This window comes from Pristis pectinata, chromosome 15 (genome assembly GCF_009764475.1).
Source record: "Pristis pectinata isolate sPriPec2 chromosome 15, sPriPec2.1.pri, whole genome shotgun sequence".
Lineage (NCBI taxonomy): Eukaryota > Metazoa > Chordata > Chondrichthyes > Rhinopristiformes > Pristidae > Pristis > Pristis pectinata.
In genome coordinates, this window is record NC_067419.1 from 34565730 (window position 1) to 34581794 (window position 16065).

Genomic DNA, 16065 nt, shown 5'->3' on the forward strand with positions numbered 1-16065 from the left:
GTAACATTCCTGCCTCATCACTGAAAGATGAAACCCTGTAAAGCCTGGTCTCTAGATATCGGTTGACATCCATTGACACAATCAGGTTAAAACAGAATGATGGCTGCCTCTGTGGTAATGTTCCTGCCTCTGAGTCAAGAGTATTGGATTTGAGCCCCAATTCAGACAAACCCAGCAAGTGAAGACTGGAGCACCAGCTGTATACACCAGTTGTGGCTCCTGTGTACGACTGTTACATATAGTTCCATTGAATTGTAAAGCATAGCTGGAAAACTTTGATCCTGGGAGGAGATTGTTAAAAATAACCTTGAGGAAGCCAGAGGAAATCCATCTCATCCTTTCTCACACCGATGGTAGTTCAGAAATTTTTTTCTTTGAAGCACGAGTTAGTTCAGGCCATAAGGCAGAATGCAATAGATGGTAGATAATGCACTTTTTAGGAAATTGAATCTGTCTGAATTACTTGCCAATAATTGGGAATCTAATTGAACATAAATTATAGCAATGAATATAGTGAAGTAGTTATGATGTTACACATTCCAGATATACCGGCGTTGAAATTTTACTACATGGCCAATAAATTTGTGTGCTGCTGTGAAGGTGGCAAATTGCTTCCAGTTCCTCCTTGCAGATGGTGCTCTGAAACACGTAGGTACTTGGACACATGCAGTGTCACCCCACACTCTTCAACATGACTGTAGATGGCATTCACATAATGTTTGGTGCATAACTCACCCATCAGTACAACTTGAGTTATATTCAGTACAACTTAAAGGGAACCTTTTTTAAAAAAAGCCCATGGATCCAACTACAGATAAACCTCCTTTAAGTTTTTAACTTCACATACTCCCATTCACTGCAATGGGGCTAAAGCATATGAATGAAAGGCTTATGCTATTTCACAAAAACATAGTTGGGGAGAGGGGTGGGGAGTGTGAATGCGCAAAACATCACTGGTTCCTCACACATTACCAATCTATCATGTCTTTCCCAGTATGAAACCAATCTCCCAGCACCCCATTCTCTCTCATTTGCTCATCAACTCCAAGTCCAACCTAATTCTCTCCTTCCTCTCGCTGGGGTAATTTACAAATGAGCGATTGATGAATCACATGGGATCCAGGTCCATTTTAAGTGCCAAAGATTTATTATATAAATATATGTGACTATCTTCCATTTTGTAACATGTCTGTTTCTGCATATACTAACTTTTGCGATGCTGCTTTCACTTTGGCCAACTCTAATAACATTACCTAACTTACCTGCTGCCCGGCATATCTTTGGAATGTGGGAGGAAACCGGAGCACTCTGGGAAGTAGCACACAGTCACAGGAGAATGTGCAAACTCCACACACATGGCATAGCAGGTCAGGATTGAACCTGGATTACTTGTGATGCAGCAACACTGACTACAGCATCACTATACTGCCCAATTTTTAGCACGTTACCTTTTATGCTTACGACATTACAGATCAAAACAACAGTTATTAATATGGTAGTCTATTTCTTCTTATGTATGGCTATTTGAGCAGCAAGATCTTAAAGTTTTATGTTTGAGTTTGCAGATCCACTCAATAGCTTTTAATGAGCCTGAGTGTATAGATCCTGCACCATTGCTAAAGGATCACTTGGGACATGAAATGACCATCATGGAGCCATAAACTGACTGGCAAAGACAGAGAACAACCTGAGCCTTTTTCTCATTTTCCACTTGAGGAGCATATAACTGCTCTCTGCAGCCAATTCTCCAACAGCTTAAGGTAGATGAGGGTTTCTGAGCAAAGTTAAAACCCAGGGCTTTCATACTCAAGCCCTGTACCAGAACGTTATTGGAACTTTGGTGATTAACCAAGTATGACACCTTATAATGAAGGAGTAGCTGAATATCAGAAGAGTCTTAATCTTCAAATCACAGTAATATGCTCAGAAATCTAGAAATGAAATTGGGATAAAATAAGAAGAAAAATTCTGGTGTTAGCAGAGGACAAAGTTAAGCCTTACCATAGTACATGGTACCAAGAGGGAAGGACTGAAGGAAGACTTTGGGTCAAACATCATTTACATGAGGGAAACTCTGAGCAGTTTCTCCTCATCAGGAAAACATCAGAAATTGGCTGACATGATCTTGACCCCCAACACCATATTTTAGCCTTAACTCTGCAATCTATTTCATAATTGTCCAAAAGTCTCTCTCACTCAACTTTGAATATACTGAATAACTCAGCATTCACACCTGGTCACAAAAATTCACTACCCTCTGAGTTATAAAAGTCCCACATCATCTCAGTCTTAAAATGGTGAAATCACATCCCGAGAATATATCCCTTAATTCTAGACTCCCACTTCTTCCCAGGTAAAGATAAAGTCCATTATTTAACATTGCATGTTTCACCAGTGGTTTGAAAAGTGGTTTTCTCATCCACTAGGCTTAATAGTAACCTCCCCTGGAGGAGTAGTCCTAAATAAATCTTACAAAAGTACTCCTCCAAGACCCGCTCATAAACTTGAATATTGTGTCTCCTGGATTCATCCTCCAATCTAAGAACAATTTCATATTCAAGGCCCTTACCTGGTACTGGGGGCCCTACTTCTGGTTCTCCAATGTGGTCTGAATGTCACATGATTGTAACTCCTTGGCATTCTTATCCTGCTGATAACCTGGCTGGTGTTATCCTCACCTCAGACCCCTATCAGATGGGCAAATAACTCACTATAATGCTTTCCTATTGGGAGTTCAGATTCAGTATGTTGTGTTAGGTATTGCAGGAATTGAAACAGTGACCCAGAGGTTCAAAAACACTGATCTTGGTTTCCAGATTCCAAGCAAGTGTTGAAGAAATCAATCTAACTAGCAAGGTCGTACATGTTCCTCATGCACCCAAAGCAATTTACCTTCTATATAAAAACATAGAACTTACAGATCCTGCTTATGTTGTAAGAAAATAGAACAGTACTGCACAGGAACAGGCCCTTCAGCCCACCATTTCTGCACCAACTACAATGCCAATCTAATTAATCCCATCTGTTTGCACATAGTCTGTATCCCTTCATCCTCTGTCTGTTCATGTGTCTGTCTAAATGCCTCTTAAATGTTGCTATCATATCCACTTCTTTTTTATTATTATTCCAAAATAAACTTTATTCATCATAAAAAACAAACTATATACAACAATAGAACAGTGCAAACCTTTACATTCATGTATGGATCAATCATTAGTGTTACCTTTTTATAAAAAAACCTCAGCACCGATGCCACTCGTGTGGCTCCCTGGGGTGCTATCCCAATCCCATATTTACAATATTTAGGGGGCTTCCTCACCTGACCCCACCCCTCCTTCTCCAGTGGCGGAAGAACCCATATCCACTTCTGTTACCTCTACTGGCATCGAGTTCCAGGCACCTACCACTCTTTGTGTAAAAAGCTTGCCTTGCAAGTCCTTTAAACTTTCCCCCTCTCACCTCAAACCTGTGCTGTCTAATATTTGACATTTCCACCTTTGGAAAGAGACTCTGATTATCTACCCTATCCATGCCTCGCGTATTTCTAACAGAAGCATATGAGAAGTGAGGCAGAAAAAGAGACTAAAGCCCATGGTTAAAGAATTCTCCTTTGCATTTGCAAACACAAGGCCAAATGATTCTTTAAGCCCTCCTGTGTAAAATTGGATTACCCTGAAATCAGCCTAGAATGGCTCGCTGAGTCCAGCTAGTCTGTGTTAGCATTCAATCTAAATGTAGGGTAAAAACATTTCTACTTACCTTAACTCACCCTGATGCTATACTTATTTATCCCAGAATATTGTTGTTCTTTTAATGCAAAGGAACATGGTCAAAATACATATTATTCAAAACATCTTCTTACAACCTAAGACAGGCAATTTTCATAACAAACACCAGGTAGCGGTTATAAAAACAGAAAACACTGAAAATACTCAGCCACTGACCTGCTGAGCATTTTCTAGTATTTTCTGTTTTTTATTTCAGATTGCTGTCATCTGCAGGTTTCTTTGATGTTCATTTACTGTGCAGTGGTTCCTACTTTGCTTGTCCTTGCTTCTAATAACATGATATATTGTAATAACAATCCGTGGAATTATTCCAAACAGCTTTTATTCGATTGAAGTGAATTCTAAAATGTCTAATTCATATACACAAACTTGGAGAATTATCATTACAATGAATTTTATAAATAAAGAGCTTTTGGCGTGTAAGGTATGGCCTTACTGACTTACAAAGTACAATGAGAAACAATTGCCAACTCTTCCCACTCTCTGGTCTACAGACGGTTTCACAAAGCTGTAGCTTAGTGTTAAAAAAACAATTTATATTTTATCACAATCAATACCAAGTGACCCTGTCAAATGGCTTTATAAATCCACCCGTTAAGATAATTGCCAGTTATAACAATCAGCAATATTCCCCTCTCTGTCTGAAACACTGCAGGCTATAAGTTGGATGACCTTGATGTATTTTGTGCCAGCACTGTTGCCATCAACTTCATTGCTTCAACCTACAGGCTATTTGCTCAAGATATTTGCAACTTTGCGGCTCAGCTGTCACATTACCTCTGAGCATAAATGTATCAGTGGATGTCTCGCTGAAATGGCTCAACCCAATCATAGTCCACTGTGTGAAACATGCTGGTGTAAATTGGTTACAGTGCACCACTGCAGGTAAAAGCTCCATGTTCTGATTAGACTCCAGATTGCATATTCTCTGCCTTGAACACTGCAGAGATGTCCAGGGCAATTCAAACACTCTCAATAAAGTGATACATGCTGTGGTTCCATAGTTGGAGCCTGTTCCCAGAGGATGGCAGTTTAATGCTCCATTGCACATAGAGCACTAACAGATGAACAGCAAAACCCGAGATAAATTGTGGACTGCTATATTTGATTGGGTCTGTTCCAGAGGATCTTATCAGTAAGCAGTGAGTTTGTTTCACCTATATGGAGATAAAAGTACACGGCAAGCTGTTTCATTGAGTTCCCATCAGGTGATTGCTAGCTCTCTCGATAAAGGATACAAAAGATCCTTTATTATCTAAGCGAATATGACAAATAGCAAATCAAGCTGTAAAGCTATCTTCTGAAGCAGAATTCATCTGCCTATTACACAGCAACAAAGCTGCTGTCTGCACATTAAGCTTGCTGACAATCTTCCTTTGCTGAGGCAGTGATGAAATAATCATAACTAAATCAGGGATGATACAGGTACACAAGAGCTCTTGAAGGAAGTTAATTCTTTAAAGATTTTCTAATGTAAAAGCTGATCATAAAATTACATTTTTTTTCCCTGGGGACTTGCAGACAAAACACATGTACAACCTGAAATTGTGCTGTGTGTCAAACAAGCAATGTTTTTTTAAAACAAAAAATTTCTTGAAGCAAATTGTAATATAGAACCCTGATGCTTCTCAAAAATTAAGATGACAATGGAGTCCATTGTTCTTAATTTTAAAAGACTGTGCATTGCTACATTGTTGGTTTAAAAGACATAAAACAGAGAACACTGGAAGAACTCAATGGGTCAAGCAGCATCTTTGGAGTCAAAAGGTATATGTCAATACTTTGGGTTGAAGCCCTGCTTCAGGATAGGTTCTCAATCAGGATGGGTTCTCAAGCAGGGTCTTGACCAAAAACCTCAACATACACATTTTGCCTCCACAGATGCTGTTTGACCCACTGAGTTCTTCCAGTGTCCTGTTTTTGTTGTAGTTGGTTTAAAACTTCCTTTATGATGTTTTAGATTTTTCAACACTGAACTAAAATTTAAGCATCCTTTCTTACCTTGTCACACTCACCTCAAGGTCTTAAACTCATATACCTGAAATAATTCTGTCTGGGAAGCATAGACCAATATGCCAGAGAGTGTTGGCCCATTCTAGGAAGATACTAGACAAGTAAATGGCTGAAAGTACCACCAGCTTTTGACAGAGTAGTTGTTTAAATCTTTAATTATGACCTTTACAGATAGCTATCTATAGTTTTGCATACTCCCCAAATCACATTGATTTTTGGCACATTTCATCCTTTGCAATTTTCATTTGAGTATAACAGGCTTGTTCAGTGTCTCTCCCAACCCAACAGTTGACACATTGATTGTCAGCACAAGAAAACAAAGCTATCTGTAGTTTCATATAAAGCATCTGTTTGACCATTCCCATCTGCTTGATCATAGTAATTAAAGCAATTTTGTTTGTTACTTGCAGTACAGAAAACAAAAAGTATTTTGGAAGAATGTGGAGGCAGATAAGATAGGGTCTTCTAAGAGACTGTTGGATAGGTACATGGAGCTGAGAAAAATAGAGGGCTATGGGTAAGCCTAGTAATTTCTAGGGTAGGGACACGTTCGGCACAGCTTTGTGGGCCGAAGGGCCTGAATTGTGCTGTAGTTTTTCTATGTTTCTGTGTTTCAAATTGTCTGATAAGGACAGGGAGAAAGAATTGTTACAATTAAGAACTAATCCATTGAAGAATATTATCCATCCGCTACAATATGGATGGACCAGAATAAATTGGACATCATTGCTCAGAGATTAACATTCTCTTTCTATAAATAGAGTCATAGAGTTGTACAGCATGGAAACAGGCCTTTGGCCCAACTTGTCCACAGTGAACAAGTTGCCCGACCAAGCTAGTCCCATTTGCCTGCACTCGGCCCATATCCCACTAAACTTTTCCTATCCACATACCTGTCCAAATGTCTTTTAAATCCCTGAATTGTATGCATCTCTACCACTTCCTCTGGAAGTTCGACAGGTTTTTTTTCTTTATGATACTTTCAGCACAGGAAACCATTTAGCCAGAGATGTACAATGGCTGGCTAAACAATTTTCCTGACAAAGTGTCATCCAGTCAAGCTTTAAATGTAGAGTTAACATACAACAGCCAGCTGCTGTGGATTTGACAACTCAAATTACAAAATTATAATGAAGACAAATAACACTCCAGACAAGGCCACACACATTTTATTCTGAGGTGAAATTGCAAGCTGATCGAATGTTCTGCTGTTGCTAGGCAGCCATCAGCAGGTAAGGAAACTGCTTTCCTCCATATTTTCCCTCATGTACTATTTCAGGACAAAAGGCTATACTCCCTTGTTTATGCAGGAAAAATTCTGAACATCCCAGCAATCAATAAAGTCTGGAGCATTGTTTGAGTTTAAAACTCCTTTGTTGTGGGTTACTCTTGTAAAGGCAGAAGGAACAGGAGCAGAAGTACATCTGTTGTGGCTGCTGCAATCAATTAGTAAAGTCATGGTTTTTAATGACATCTTGTTTTCATGCATTGCATTTAAAAGAGGAAATGGCACAAGGCACTTCGTAGAAGTTTAAAATTGCTTGGAAAACCTCAACCATGGAGTTATGGGGAAATTGGTCATGTGTTTGGTGAGCACTGAAGGAACAGAGAGAGAGGATGGAGATGGAGAAGTTGTTTACAAGACCAGAAAGGTCATGGATGAGATTTTTTTCAAGCAGAGGATCAGTGACAGCATCTTGAGGGGCTAGGAGTAATTTGCTTCTCAGCAACTTAGTGTGCAATCGATCAAATGACAAGGAAGTGGATCTTATGGACAGGTTGAGTCAAAGAGGCCATGATAGGAAAGAAGCTGGAGAAGATATGGTTTCAGGGATAGGATGGAGGGAATCATTGGGAAAGATTTACTTTGTGGGCAAAAAGGAAATGAGAAGAGACAGAGCTGGCTTAACACTGCCTAGAAAAGCATCCCCTGTAGTTAACACTTAACATGCCACATGTATGGGATGAATTTCTTGGGGCAGTTAAGAATTAGAAAGAGATGATTGATAATGGAAAAAATAATAGATGATTCCTGCATAATCTATGTGTATAAAAAGTTTAAGGAGAGGAAAACCAAACATAAGCAATACAATTAATGTAATGTAGCCACAATTGGTAATGAATAAACAATTGTAGGTCAGGTGCACTTAAACCTACATCTCTTGGGTTTGAGAGGCTGAAGATGGATACTGTGTGGGAGTTATCCTTAAGATGAAAATGAGTAATTCAGAGTAATAAAGATACTCAGTCACTTACAAGTAAAGAACTAATTTGATTTTATTTGTCAAGCAACTTTTTGATGAAGACAGAAAATCTTCAGAATATCAGTGTAATTCATTACAAGCACTAATGAAAGCATAATTAGAAATCAGAAAATATTTGATTAACCAATTATTGTTTCTTAATAGAATTAATTGGTTAATAGACCATTAATAATTTTATTGCAAATTTTGCAAATCTCAATAACCAGCTCCTGGTTATCAAGTCTTGAAGAAAATGTCCACTGCACTGTCTCCAATTCCATCATTATTACTGGCAATCTTGGCTGCAGTTTACTTGTTTTTCTTCAGTTGCAGGAAACACGAAGAATGGAAAAGTCTCCATTCTAGGTGTCAAATTCATAAGGCAGACAAATATGGCAGCTGTTGCAATAAGGCCATTCTTATTTCCCTGAGATGACAAGGTTTGTAGACAAAACCAGTGTCAATGGGATACTAGTTTAAAAGCACAGCAAAAGCAATAAATATAATAACAAAGATTATATTCTTATTATATTGTCATCCAACTCCAGTTATAACTTCATGGCAAAATGAAAGTAAAAATGTTTTGAAAATGTGCACAATTCTATTTGTGTAGGTATCATGTAACAGCAAAACTTAGAGCAATTGCATTTGTACAGGCCCTTGGTGAGACCACACCTTAAGTACTGTGCGCAATTTGGTGTCTTTATTTGAGGAAGCATGTTCTTTCAATGTAGTGCAGTGAAGATTCATTATACTGAGCCCTGGAATGGCAGGACTGATGTATGAAGAGAAATTAGGTCACTGAAGTTTATATTCACTAGGGTTTAGAAGACTGAGAAGGGATCTCCTAGAAACCTGCAAAATTCTAACAGGACTGGAGCACACACCACCAGGCTCAAGGATAACTTCTATCTCGCTGTAATCAAACTCTTGAACTTACCCCTCATACGCTAAAAGATGAACTTTTGATCTCCCAATCTACCTCATCATAAGCCTTGCACTTTATTTGTCCACCTGCACTGTACTTTCTCTGTAACTGCAATGTTATATTCTGAATTCTGTTTTTCATTTTACTACCTTGATGTCATTATGCAAGGCTTGCAAAACAAAAGTTTTTCACTATATCTCAGTACATGTGACAACAATAAACCAATCCAATCCAAAGATTAGATGCAGGTAGGATGTTCCTAATGGATCAAAGTTCACAATCTATGGATAAAGGGTATGCCATTTAAGACTGAGATGAGGGGCAATTTCTTCTCCCAGAAAATGGTGAAACAGTGGAATTCTCTACAACAGAAAGCAGTTGAAGCCAAGTCTTTAAATATATTACAGAAAGAGTTGGTTATATTTTCTAATGGCTAGAAGGGTCAAGGGATATGAGGAAAAAGCTGGAACAAAATATTGAATGTGGATACATGGCCATGATCATATTGAATGGTGGAGCTGCCTTGGAGGGCCAAATAGCTTACTTCTGCTCCTAGCCTTCTATATTTCTATGTTCTATATTTCTATGTCTAACCAGATAAATAATATTTTTTAACTAAAGTAATGCAACATTATGCATTTCATTTTACAGGCCATGAAAACTAGCCAAGGTTACAGATTAAATGCACTATTATTTTAAGATATTGACCTATGTCTCAGAAGTGGTTGGAAGTACTTGAATTGTTTTCTATTGTTTGAGCTTTCCTCATTTCAAACTGTGCTCACATGCTGCTCAAAAGGACAAATCTAAGATTCAATTACCCATGCCAGAAACTAACCAGATGCCCCAGAGCTTCCGTTGAAATTAGGATTTGACCTCTTATTAACACCAGCAACCCTGCTTTCTTTTTTTTTCACTGAGGTGATAAGTAACTACGTTGATGAGATGGCTCAGCAGTTTCCTGAGGAAAAAAGAAATCAAATTATCTTTGCATATATAAAAAAAATGATGTACTTAAAGAACCTAGAAGAGACAAAGATACAAGCTCCTATTGTTTTCCCGTCTTGGTAGACAAGCTCTAAGTAATGCAAATAATTGCATCCATTCACGTCCAACAGCTCACAAAAACTAATATAAAATTTTGTATACTGAATGTAATTGATGTATGTAACAATAAAAACTAAGCATGCTTGTAAATAAATTCTATGTTATAAAGTTATTGTCATTAACATTTAAGGCAAAACCAAATTGATGGAAGCTTTGTAAAGTTGCTGGAACTTTTTGAAGCTCAACTGGAATTTGCAATTTACGTTTCACACGGCTTCTCTGGAAGTAAACATCCTTAGAGCACTTTGGAATAAATGGTAAAACGGAAGGAAAAAAAATTCTGGGGAGGGTGAAGGAAAGAAAAGAAAGAAAAATATTTATTTCTCTTTCAAGACATTCCAAGATATTACAAACAATGCGATCCTTTTGAATTGGAGTCACTATTGCAATGTAGGAAATTCAGCAGCCAGTTTGATAATCTAGTTAATATTGCACAACAACAAAGCAATATTAACCAGTTTATCTATTGGTTGGGATTGTTGATGGAGGGATAAGTATTGGCCACAACACCAAGGATAACTCTTCTTCAAAAATATAGGAAAAGCAAAGGCCAGGTCAATGAAGTAGATAGGATTTTAGCTTGAGACCAGGATATAAAACTGACATTGTGGGTCTATTATTGAAAATTCCTGAGTTTAATTTCTACTGGGATCAACTAACATTTGACTGACTGCACAACTCTTAGTTAATTGGAAATCTGAGAAAAAAATAATTGTACATCAAACATTTAGTTTTGCAAAGTTAGGATCCAGGGAAAAGGAGTAGTGAATAAGATTATGTGCAATAATCTTGATAAGGGAAATTTGTAGAAGCTATAACTCGAGTAATGTCAAGGCAAGTTATGGCAGGGAAATCAGGTGTTCACAGTGAAAAGGGTGTGGTATATGATGCATTTACTCACATTCTACCCCAGTACAAGGAACTTCGTACAATGATCTTCCTGTATAATGTCTGTATACTATGGTGTTCTATATAACATCAGGATTCAATGACACAGATAAGCAACTTAATAACTGAATGTCGAGCTTTGATTCGCAAGAAGTGCCAATATTGGTTAGTCTCACAAGAAACCATGTAAGGAGGTGGTGTATTTGATGAATGTCAAGACTTTTTAAATATAAGGAAAATGTCAAGGTGCAGTTACTCAGCCATTACAATGTGGCAGAACTCCAGATAGGGAAAGGAATCAGAAAGGATTTGATGAACGTGAAAGAGAATCATCACTAATAGAACAAATTCAGAAAGATGATTAGTGGAAAAGGTTATAAATACAAAGGAGAAAACAAGGGAAAGCACAGCCCTGTGGAACCAGGGAAGTAAGAGAAAGAGAGTGAGACATACATGGAGATTTTGGAGAAGAAAGCTACAAATATCACTGTGGTGGTGATTATGATGGAGGAAGGGAAGATTGAGGGAGGTAAGGACTTCCTCAATGGTGAAGTTCTGGGAAAGAATAAGTTAGAAAACAGGGAGATTTATAGTGGCTCAGAGTTTTGCTGGTCAAAGACCTTCCTCCCATCATACGATTGAAAAAGGGAATGTTTGCTGATGATTGCATGATGTTCAGTTGCATCTGTATTTCCTCAGAAAATGAAAAAAAAAATCAAAGCCTGTTTGCAGCAAGACCTAGACAGCATTCAGGCATAGGCTAATAAGTAATAAGTAACATTCAAGTCATTAGCGACCCAAGCAATGACCATCATAATTTTCCCTCAGATTTGAACGGCATTAATATTATCCCAAAACTTCCATCATCAGCATTCCGGGGGGCAATGGGGTTGAGTGAGGGGAGATGAGGGTCAACTCTTATCAGAATGTTAATTGGACCAGCCACATAAATACAGTGTCTGCAAGAGCAGGTCAGAGGTAAGTATCATGCACTGAATGACTCACTTCCTGACAGCTAGAAGTCTTTGCACCAGCTAGGAAACATGAATCAGGAGCACAGGGGAATGCTCTCCACTGCCTGCCTAAGTGCAGCTCCAAAAACATTCCAGAAGGTGAACGCCATCTAGGACAAAGCAACCCACTTGAATGACACTCTATTTTCAACACTCAAAGTATTTATTTCCTCCACCATTGGCTGAGGAGTAAGTGAATTGCACTTACTTGTCTAGCTTATTCCAATAGCATTTCCCAAACCTGCAATCTTTACAATCTGGAAGGTTAAGAGTAGCAGACACAAGGGAAGACCACCACTTGTAGATTCTTCTCCAAGTCACACACCATCCTGAAATATATCACTGTTCACTCATTGGGTTTAAATCCTGAAATCCCCTGCTTAAAAACATAATGGCAGAACCTTCACTAGAAGAACAGACATCACTGAAGAAGGTAACTCATTACCAGCTTCTAAAGATCAATTAGAGAAAATTAACAAAGATTCTTTCTTTTAGCAATGCCTATGCCCCAAAATGAATTAAAAAAAAATAACATGTCTATCCTATGGCGGCTGCTTTATATATAACTAAGGCTTGCCACTTAATTCTTCACATAAATACCTCACAAAAATACTTGTAATTTATGCCACATTCACTTTGATATAATTCTTTATTTATACAAACATAAGCTTTTGCAGCTAGGTCTTCCTCTTGGTGGGTGGTTAGAGTGTTTGATATTATTCCTGCAGTAAAAGGTGCACAATCACTGTACTGTCATTATGACCTAAACGGCATTTTCTGTTTTGTTTGTAGGATGGTAAATAGTAACAACCAATCAGATCAAGTTTGAACGTAAAGTAGTTAATGGCCTTAGTGATCCAGATTTCAGCTCCTTGACCTTCAGAAGTGGGAACAACAGAATCTCTTCCAGCAGAGAGCAATGAAAAGTGTTACAGCTGGTTTGGGAAATAGCGGCATTTCTTCATCATCATTCCCAGGTGTCACACTTGCTTCCAATTACATAAGCAATTCAGCAAGCCTGCTAACTCTCATTAGGGATGTATGGCTGTTCCAGAGGAACCGGCAGCTTATTTTTATACATATTTTCAATTTATCTAATAATTTTACGGTTATAATATTCATATCTTTCACTTGAGGAAGTAGGTGCTTCTGCAGAGACTTAAATTTGACCACATTTGGAGGACCACATAAACTATACCCACATTATACACACATGGGACCATCTTTTTAATGTATTTAATGATTACTGGGGAGCCAATGCTCCAGCTGTCCATCAGCTGCATACACCTCTCCCATAAACTGAGCATTGCTGGAAATTCATCGCTGGTCAGGATTCAACTTAATGAATAGAAAACATTTTGGAGGCAGAGGACAGACTAGAATATGTTAAGTACTGTTGACCCAGAATGAACTTCTGTGCATTTGTCTGTGTGAGTATTGCAGGAGGCATTTAGAACTGCGGGCTGACGATGGTGGAGGGATTACTGTGCAAAGTATTCTTTTCTTAATGACCAGGTCAAGTTACTGAAACAATTAGATTTTGTTCCCTATTTACATTTTTTATGCCCAAGACAATGTTGTGAAAGAGTATTGGGATTGTCGGATATGATCCTGAATCTTCCAAAAAAGAATGTAGCCAATTTAAGGTAAGTGGCTCCACAGGGGCTAAAATTCTTCCAGGCAATTGAAATGCTTAAAAGGGTTTGCATTGCATAGTTTTACAGCATGGAAGGTCTGCTGGTGCTACGTGCCTGCAATAACTTAATGAAAATCATGTGTTATTCACTGTGCCATGCCCCTGTTGTTTGAAACAGATAACGGATCGATCGAATACCACTCCGAAATAGAGATATAGGAAGAAGAAAGTAAAACAAAGGTGGAAGTGAATAACGAGGTGGCCCAGTAACAAACATCCAGCATCTATTTGATGGGTGTAATAGTCACTTGTTGCTTGAGATGGGTGTGAGGCTGTTTGTCCCATTGGCACTGACCTTCTGCACAGGTCAGAAACTTATGAAGTCAGAAGTGCCCAATGTATTAAGAAAACACCAAAAGTATATGCGAGAAGGTTAAGACCTCCTTCATTCCTAGGTCACCTCTGACTCTCATCCCCAAAGCACGTTTGCATTGAATCGAAGCTTTACAAGCTAAGTTAGAAAACAGGTGCAGGCATTCTGTCAAATTCCAGAAGAATGTAGAATCCCGGCACAATAGAAGTGATACTGGGACTTGCTCCCATAGCCTTTCGATCCTCTTGTGCTCTGAGCAGTACCATCCTAATCAGAATATACATGTAACAGGTGTCTCTGGCACCCACCATCTGATACTCCCAATGCATGGCTGACCCATCTATTCATGAGCAGGTTTGAAGGTAACACCTAGCACTGCTGGATCTAAGAAAGACTGTTTGTTTAAAAAATGCAATGTCCAAGAAAAAAATGCATCATCTTCATTGCACAGTGCCAAATGAAATGGTTAAAACCAAACAGAAGTTTTAATCAGCCAAACGTCAACTTTTGAACAGACTATGACTTATAGCTCGGACCTGCATAACCATCACACTCTTCACCCATTGTTCTTTGCAAGGTGGCTTGGGAGGAACATTAGTACAAGATCACAAGATCACAAGATAAGGGAGCAGAAGCAGGCCATTCGGCCCATCGAGTCTGCTCCAAGGAAAAGGGAAAAAGAAATGGGGTGGGAAAAAAAGAGAGAGAAAAAAAAAACTATTCTAATCCCATTTGCCAGCCTTATCCCCATATCCCTTGATACCCTGACTATTTAGATATCTGTCTATCTCCTCCTTGAACACCCCCACTGATCTGGCCTCCACTGCTGTGCGTGGCAAGGAGTTCCACAATTTCACCACCCTCTGGGTAAAGAAACTTCTCCTCATCTCTGTCTTGAAACTGTACCCTCTAATTCTAAGATTGTGCCCTCTGGTCCTGGACACGCCCACCAAGGGAAACAGCCTAGCCACATCTACTCTATCCTTACCTGTCAACATTTTAAATGTCGCTACGAGGTCCCCTCTCATCCTTCTGTACTCCAGCGAGTACAGTCCAAGAGCCGACAAACGCTCATCATACTTAAGCCCTTTCATTCCTGGAATCATTCTCGTAAATCTCCTCTGAACCCTCTCCAACGTCAGCACATCCTTCCTAAGATGCGGGGCCCAAAACTGCGCACAGTATTCCAAATGAGGCCTCACTAGCGCCCCGTAGAGCCTCATCAACACTTCCTTACTTTTATACACTATACCTCTCGAGATGAATGCCAACATAGCATTCGCTTTCTTAACCACCGATCCAACCTGGTGGTTAACTTTTAAGGTATCTTGTATAAGTACCCCCAAGTCCCTTTGTACTACCGCACTATCAATCTTCTCTCCTTCTAGATAATAATCTACCCGCTTATTTCTACTTCCAAAGTGTACAACTGCACATTTCTCAACATTGAATCTCATCTGCCATTTTCTTGCCCATTCTCCTAAACTGTCTAGGTCCCTCTGCATTCTTTCTATTTCCTCTATGCTCCCTACTCCTCCACTTATCTTGGTGTCATCCGCAAACTTAGCCACACAACCATTTATTCCATCATCCAAATCATTGATGTACAAGGTAAAAAGGAGAGGCCCCAACACCGACCCTTGCGGCACACCACTAGTAACCGGTAACCAACCAGAACGAGATCCTTTTATTTCCACCCTTTGCTTCCTGCCAACCAGCCAATTCTCCACCCATTTTGCTACCCTGCCCATAATTCCATGACCTCTCATCTTATTAATCAGTCTCTTGTGAGGCACCTTATCAAAGGCCTTTTGAAAGTCTAAATACACAACATCTACCGCCTCTCCCTTATCCACCCTACCTGTGATTTCTTCAAAAAACTCCAATAGGTTGGTCAGACAGGACCTCCCCTTCACAAAACCATGTTGACTAGGTCCTATCTTGCCTTGCCTCAGCCAATGAAGTTGAGCTCTGACATGGATCAGTCAGAGCTCAACTTCATTGGCTGAGGGGTTGCTGGAGGCAGAGACTCTCACAGCATTTAATAAATTTATGGAGGTTTATAAAATCATGAGG